This window comes from Trachypithecus francoisi, unplaced genomic scaffold (genome assembly GCF_009764315.1).
Source record: "Trachypithecus francoisi isolate TF-2019V2 unplaced genomic scaffold, Tfra_2.0 Lachesis_group9, whole genome shotgun sequence".
Classification (NCBI taxonomy): Eukaryota; Metazoa; Chordata; class Mammalia; order Primates; family Cercopithecidae; genus Trachypithecus; species Trachypithecus francoisi.
This window is the reverse complement of record NW_022681474.1, coordinates 42,520,463-42,529,021: the sequence shown is the minus strand read 5'-3', so window position 1 is coordinate 42,529,021 and position 8,559 is coordinate 42,520,463.

Genomic DNA, 8,559 nt, shown 5'->3' with positions numbered 1-8,559 from the left:
CAGTAGAAAGGCCTGGTCCCACCTGACCTCATCAATCAAAATCTCAGGGCGTAGGGCCCTTAGACTACACTGATACACTCCTGACCTTGAGAACCTGGGGTCAAGGCCTGACCATGCCCCGCAAACCAGAAACGCAGTGTCATTGATGACCAGACTTGACAGGCTCCAAGATGCTGACTCATAGCTCACAAGGACGATGAACAAAGCCCAAATGCCAGCTTACTCATTGCAAATGGTTGCGCTGCCTGACCAGCATATTCTCTCCCCATTGGCTAGCAAACATAGGAAGCCAACGTTTTCAGACATTGCTGGAGGAGCCAGTGACATCAGGCTCTAGCGTGTTCTTGTTCACAACTGACAGAAGCCCATAAGGCAGGCCAGATACTCCACAGGAAAGCATGCCTCTGGGCCGCCCCATTTTCTGTGCTCCTATTGGCTGCCAAGGCTCCCTTCTGATGGACATGGCCTTCATGTATATTCAGGAGTGATGTCTAAGCCTTCTGGGTCACTGCCCCTTGCAGGTGACTTTGTGTCTTTCTTCTGCTCCTTTTGATGGGTTAACGTCTTCGTTGAGGATTCAAAGGACCATTATATTCCCCTGACATCCAAATCTTTGGAGACATTTCACATTTCAAGTGTAGTGCTCCATCCCCATTTCACAGGTAAGGAACAGAGGCCACCCTGGGTAGGTGTCAGTTCCAGAGCCAAATGGCTTCCTCCTAAGAAAAGCTGAGGTCTGAGCTAAGCAGGTGGTGGTGGAGATGGAAAAGCAATAAGAAACTGTATCACATCAAAGAGAGGGAGGACGACGGCTTCCAGCTTGGAAACTGGGTCGGTGGAGTGATACTGACAAGACTGGGATGGCAGGAGAGTGTGCAGGCGGTTGGTGAGTGGTAAGGAAGGCTGTGCTGCCCCTCCATCAACCGGACAATCAGCACATTCACTGAGGACCATGCTGGGAGCTGCTAGCGGGGTGTGGAAGGGGACAAATGATGTGTGCCTGTTCTGACAAAGCTTTCAGAGCAAAACGGGCCTATGATTAACCCTGTCAGTTTATGACTGTTGTGTAGCTGTTTCTGGTGAGAACTCATCTGGGCTGTGCTGATAGGACAAGAAAGAGCTCACAGCTGACTATGACAGTCTCTCTGTGGCTCAGGCATCCCTGTGGAGGGACTCACCTTGCCAGCATCATGTCAACTATCATTCAAAACTGACTTACAGCTTAAGCTGGCTTAATCCAGAAAGAGAATGAAAGATTTCATATAGTAGAAAAGTCTCCATGTAGGTCTTCCAGCTTCAGGTCCAGCTGGATCCAGAGGCTCAGACTCCATCCTCTGGACCTGTTTTCTCTCTCTCACTCTTTGATCCTCTCTCTGGTACACTTCTTAGCTTTGTTTTCCCTCTGTACTATACTCACTCTCAGCACACTCTCCTCACTTGCACTCCAGAAACTCCAGCTTGACAGCAAGTCCAGAGAGTTCTTTCCTCTGTACAACCCCATAGTAGACCCAGCATGGACTTTGCCCATAGACCAATCCCTGAACCAATTACTGTGGCCAAGGGAAATCCGATGCATTGATTTGCCAGGCCTGGGTCCATGTCCACCCTGGAGTTAACCCACCCAATGCACCTGGACTCAGAGTGGGGCTAGAGTAAATTCCTGAGGAAAAAGGTGTTCTGTTGCCAGAAGAGGGAGGTGAATGTCAGGCAGGCAATGGATGCCTACTATTGTAGCAAGCAAAGAGCCCTGTCTAGGTCCAAGGCGAGAGAGATGATGGTCAGAAACCCTCTGGGCCCAGGACCGCACCCTAGGAACCCACCTCCCTCTTTACAGTTAGGCTGCTCTGCTAGCATCTATAGGCTTCACCTCTCAGTAGAAAAGACCCCAAAGATTTTATGGGTGGAGTGTTTTTTAAGGAAGAAAACATGGAAAGCTGAAAGAGATGGGAGAGGGCTTCTCCCAGCAGTCTTAGTCCCACTAAAAATTACAGCAAGAAGGAGCTGGTTTGCCAGAATAAGGTCAGTATTGGAAAGAGGCACAGGTGGGGGTCATTTGGGGCAAAGGAGAAAGGAAGTTTCTGATAAAGCAGGTCTGTAGGGGAGGAAGAAGAACGATGACAAGGGGAAAGAAATGCCATGGAGGAAAACCAGAGAAATAGGGCTGGGTTATGGGTGCAGCCTTTCCAGAATAATGAAAACAGAAAACTTTCCGAGACCTCACTGCCTCACAGCAAGGAACTGTATGGCTCAGATTGCACACCTGGATTTTCCATCAATTCCCCTTTGGCTTGTGAATAGCAGACCACAGGATGGAGAATGAGATGAGAGCTAGGAAAAGCTAGGTTAGTGCTGGGACAGCTCCACTTCCCATCTAGGGCCAGCATGGGCCCCTCTAGGAAGCCTGCTCTACACACACACTGTTCCCCAACCCTGGAGAGCCTTCCTCTCCTCTCAGTTCCTAAGCCCTCCCAAGTTTCTCTACTACATCCACATTTCACAGAAAATGGTCTTACCTGCTCCACTGGGTCTTAGAACACCAGTTCACAATACTGTGTAGTTCAGAACTAACTAGGGGTAACTGTTAAAAATACAGAGCCTCAGGCCCATCCTTGGAAATTGCGATTTGACAAGGCTAGGGTGGGCCCCAGGCAACTGTATTCTCAACAGGCTCCTTGAGATCTGCTGATGTAGAGCCACGTCGGAGAACCACTGTCTTACCCGGATTGCTAAGGCTGAGAGTGAACTTCTCCTCTATGAAATGACAGCTGTCGACTAGAACCTGGGCCAGCACACTGTGTCCTGCAGGCCCAACCCAGCCTGCTACTTGTTTTTCATCAATAAAGCTTTACTGGAACACAGCCACACCCATTCGTTTACTTGTCTTCTGCCACTACTTCCACGGTATCATGGCAGAAGTCATGTGGGCCAGAAAGGAAAAAAAAATTTACTCTCCAACACTTTCCAGAGAAAGTTTGCCTCCTCCTGAATTAGAAGGTAATCTCTGAGGTTCAGAAATGTATCTCTCTCTTAGTCAGAAATTTGGAACCCAAAGAAACTGCTTTTTCCTCTTTTTGTCCAGTGGTCTCACTGCTGCCCCACAGCTTGGGATGTGTGGAGAGTGTTTGTTGTTTCCTCCACTCAGAATCCATCATTCTTCTGAAAACAATCTCTTAACCTTGGGGGAACTCCTGGCCCTCATTGGATAAGATCTCAATATAACTGTCAATCAAAACACCCCGCCCTCTCCTTGGGCATGGGACCCAAGCTGAGCCAATTCTATGTTCACTTACTGCAATTTAAATCTTGACCTGAGAAAAGAGCCATTGACAGCCATTAGGTCTCCTTCCTTTCACCACGGAGCCGGAAGGGAGCCCGCTTCCAGGTCCCTGCAGTTGCCCTGGTTATCTGTCCCTCGGACAGCTAATTTCTCAGCCTTTTCTGTGATTCTATGGGTAGCCCCATCTCCTCCTAAAATATTCCTTTTGATGGCAAATTAGACAGAATTTAAACCAGGTGTTTACACCCCAGAAAAGCCCAGCGGATGCCAAATGCAGGGATTGGATTAGGCCATGAGACATGGATCTGCCCATTTCACAGATGGACACACGGCCTCCAGGGAGGAAAAGAGGCAGTCTGGACAAGAATCCAGACCTCTGTCCTGTTCCCATAATTCCTCCTATCCCAATGTCACCCTTGATCATTCATAGTCAATAGCATCAGACAGCATCAATCCCAAAATACAGGCATCATTTTAGAAATTAATAAATACGTAAGGAGGAGCCCTCCTCACACAGAGAGCAGTGATGACAACTCTATAGAAAGAATGATTCCCAACGAGAGCTGTGTGTGTATGTCATGTAATATCAGGAATTAAAAAGTGTCAAAAGATCAAGTGGGAGGAACATTAAATATGAATGGGATGAAAGACACATTTCTGTGCACGGAATAATGACTTTAATGAGTTTCCTCACCCAAGTCACGGCATCATAAAGTACAAAAGCTGGGAGAGGGATTGAGGAGGGGAACAGGGAGTGCAGGGGAGGCTTTGTGTGTGAAAGCGAAATGAGCAGGTAGGTAGGGGAGAAAAAGACAAGAGCTGAAAGAACTGTCAGGGTGAGTTCTGGGCCCTGATGCAAGTCGCCAGATTCCCAGGAGGTGTCTATGGGCACAGAGCAGCAGGACCTCCGGCCTCAGGTCAGCTGACAGTCCCCGGAGCCCCACAGAGTCCCACTATGAGTCAACCCTCGCCCCAGCCCACCTGGACAGAGGTAGTGTGGGTGCCAATCAGTTGGCAAAGCACCTCTGCTGTCCTTGGCCACCCAGGGTAACCAGATGGTAGCCACGCTTGGAAGCAGTGGTTTCCTCAGTGGCCCAGGAGCAACTGCACATGTGCTATGGTCAGAATGCCTGTCATGTCAGAATCCTAACCCTCAACGTAATGGTATGGGCAAGTGGGGCCTTTGGGAGGGGATTAGGTCATGGGGGTGCAGCCCTCATGAATGGAATTGGTGACTCTATTTAAAGAGGACCCACAGAGAACCCTGACCCCTTGCTGTAAGGCCACGGTGAGAAAGGGACATCTATGAACAAGGAAGTGGGTCCTCACCAAACACTGAACCTGCGGGAGCCTTGGTCTTGGACTTCCAGGCTCCAGAACTACGAGAAATAAATTTCTGTTGTTCATAAACTACCCAGGCTATGGTATTTTGCTGTAGCACCCTGTACAGACCGAGATAACACAGAAGGACATGACATAAGCTTTAAAGGCAGACAAACCCTGGCCACTAATCCTGGGGCTGTCACCTCCCGGCTGTGAAGCTCAGAGCAGACAACTTAACAGTCCTTCAACTTGAGCTTCCTCGCCTGTGAGGTGGGATGCTCTATTTTCCTCACAGTGCTGTTGGAGGATTAAGTGAGAGGACACACAGAAGCCTGGTCATGAAGATGTCCAGTAACCATCAGTCCTCTTGCCCTCACCCTCCCTCAGGCCTTGCACTCAGTGGCCATCCAGGAAGTAGTTGTTTCCAATGTTATTCAGAGTCCACTATCTTGTGCCATATTCACAGTAGCTCAGGAGACCAGGAAAGCTTGAGTGTCTGTTCACACCGGCAACAGAAAGCCACAATGGCAGGCTGGTGGTGAGGAAAGATGTCTACCTTTGTCCAGCCTCCCGCAGACCCAGGTGAAGCTGAAGTCAGTGCATGGTAGGCCCATGCAGAGCCAGCCCAGAGCCCAGAGTGGAACGACTTGGAACAGGTGCATTTCCATGACAACCTTCTGCTTCCACAGTCATTGTCATCTTCCTCCTGCATAAGAAAACCCCCCAAAATGCCCAGTCAACATCCATTGACTTCTCAGCCTCCAGCACTGATCAGGCAGTCCACGAGAGGCAGAGACGAAAGTTCCTGCCTCATCTACATCATCAGGCTGACATGCCAGGAAAATTGTAACAGTAATAACGATAGAAAGGCTTAAATGGTACTAACTGTGAACCAAGAACTCTGCATATAATAACTTACTTAATCCTTACAGTAACTGTGCTAGATAGATATTATTATGCCCATTTTATAGAAAAAGAAACTGAGGCACAGAAATGTTAAGTAACATACCCAAGGTCATATGGCTAGTAAGTGGCAGAGATGGATTCCAACCTGGGTCACCTGGTTCTAAAGTTCATGCTTCTAACTCTGAAGAACTTCATGGAAATAAGCCTATCAGAAGAGGGAGCTGGTCAGAAGAAGGCTGGGAGGTAGTGGGTGGTAAGTACCATTTAGAAAGAAAGCAGAGTGTGAAGCCCAAGGAGCCTTTTGTTTGCCATCACAGATGCCACTCAGGAAAGGCAGCGCAGGGACTGGTGCTTCAGCAGATGACACAGTCCTAGAGCCTTTGCTACATATCAGGTTGTTTTTATTGTCCCCTATTTCTCTGCAATGACCAACAGCAAAGCAGTTAACAAGGAAGGCCTGTGTCTTACCAAGGAAGGAAGTCATGGGGCCACCATAATCTGTCCTGCAGCCCAGCTTGGTGGGGTGTTAGGGAGGGATACCACAGATGTCCATACCCCACCCAGGAGCCAGGGCAGGTTCGGCTGGGGCACCAGGTAGACTTCAGAACTGGGGCAGGAGATCCATGTCAGATCTGGATTCCAGCTGTAATAAGAATTTATTTGTATCATTGTAATTATTTGTTTAGCATCCCCCAATTGGCTCTATGTGAGAAAGTGGGTGAAACTATGTCTGTCTTGTTCAGTTCACATCCCCAGCTGCTGGCTTAGAGCCTGGTGTATAGTAGGTACTCAATAAGTATGTATTACATCAATGAGCAAAGAAAATAGGTATAAGCCAGGGTTTCTCAACCACAGCACTATTGGCATCAGGGGCTGGATAATTCTTTGTTTTTAGAGGCCTGAACTGTGCACTGTAAGTTGCTTCAGCAGAGTCCCTGGCCTCTGCACGTTAGGTGCCAGTAGGACTCCCTCCTCGATGTAAGAAGCAAAAATGTCCCCTGGGGGGCAAAATTGCCCCCAGCTGGGAATGACTAATATAAACCAATATCCTTAGCTAGTGCCACTAACTGAAAGAGAGAAGCCAAATTTAATCTGCATATGCAACAGGCAGGAGGGAATCTGAGCCCTAAAAGCCAGGAGGGGCTGAGAGGAAGAAGTTGTGAAAGCCGGGGCAAGCCACTGAGCTCTCAGATGACTACCAAGTGCACCCTCCAGTTTGTCTCTTGGGTTGTAAGGCATGAGGGCGATTTGTGCTGACTTTAACATACAGAATAGGGAAGGTGGGAATGAAGGGGGTGATGGCAGCATCCAGGAAAAAGAGGCGAACCTAAGAGCAGACATGAAGTCAGGACAAAAACAGCCCCAGGCATGGGCCTGAGAACAGATTGGGCAGCAGAAATCCCTACACAGTTCCCAAACAAGGAATCTTTTGACAGGTGGCCTTGCAACAGCGACCCTCTCTTGTCTCTACTTTGAAGGCTGCCCTGTGCAATGTGGCCTTACACCCAGGAGGCCCTCAGATCAAGGTGGTCTTGGCAGATCCGCCAAGAAGGATTAGACTGTGACATTACAGCTACATGACGGCCTCGTTCTTATTACACACACACTCACCCTGTCTAAGCTTGCGAACTCTGATTTGTTTATTCTGAAAAACTGTCTCCACCAAGACACCAAGCTGGGCTGCGAGAGATAGCACTGACTCAGCCATTTCCCCATCCTCAGCATAAAAGGATCTAAAAAGAATAATTTAAGCTTCTCTGGAGTGAGATCATTTAATGAATCTTCTCGATGCTAAGAGGTTTTATATGCCTTTTTAAAAACCCTTCCCCAAGCACGGAGCTATGATATTACCTTGGAGAGCAGAGAGATGAAGTGATACACGTATGCACGGCACACAGGAGGAAGGAGGTGGTTTCCTTGGCAACAACATCCATGTTCTGGCTTCCCTCGGCTAAATTGGAATATATTGACATATCTGCTTTGGGCGCCTCTATTGCGAAGGGAAATGAGTGGTTTTCTATTCAGGCACTCTCAGAACTGCGGGCCGGCAGCTGGGGAGCGATGTTCTGTGAGTTCGATGCATCTGAATGGGGCAAGGCCGTTAGCAAGCTGGCAGAACTCCCCAGCCTTCCTTTGCAAAACCAAACCATCATTTCCTCAGCCAAGAGAAAATGAAAGCAGCAAACACATGAGGTTCAACTGGCCAGACAGATAGGCTAGGACTCTGTCTCACACAGTCTTTCTATGGCCACTGCTCTGTAGCTTTCCAAACACACCCAGCTCGATAGATCAGACTCCAAAAGTCTACTCATGATGTGTTTAAAATGGAGAGTGGTTGTAAGAAAAATATAGACCTATTGAAAAAAGTCCTCAAATCTGATCTGCTCAAAATCCTTGACAATAGGGAGGCAGCTATGCCCCCAAAGCACAGTACCTGGCACCCAGGAGGATGTTAACATCATGTTGTGGAATTGGACTTGGACTCAGGCTGACCTCGGTTTTGGCCCTGGCTTCACTATTAACATTCCACATGACATTGCACATATTCCATAAACCCTCTGGCCTCAGTTTCCTCCTCTCTAAAGCAGAGACAAGCATCCCTTCCTATAGAATTGTTGTGAAGATTAAATGGGGTGACCTGTAAAATGCCTGGCATGAAGGAGGCATTCATTCCATTATGGTTACTTTTCCCCACCAAGAAACAAGGAGCATTCTGTTTCTTTCGGATAGGTGAAATTTACAGAAAAGAACAGTGTTTTAGGGAGAGCAGGAACAACCTCATCCAAGGAGCCGAACTCTTTTCCATTTTTATTTTCAGGGTGCTTTTGGAGAGCTGAGACAGCCTAGGTTGGGAAGTGTCTGGATTGGGAGGTCAGAAGGGTCAGCTCAGTCATAACCACAGAACCAGCCACAAGCTTCAGGGTAAATAGGACAAGGAGATAGCGAGGGGCTGAGGTCTCGCCAGGCCAGTGGCAGGTAGCACCGCAGAGACCAATGGCAGCATCAGCCATCAGCCTGGGACAAGGAGGGGATGCTGAAAGGGCAGGGAGGTG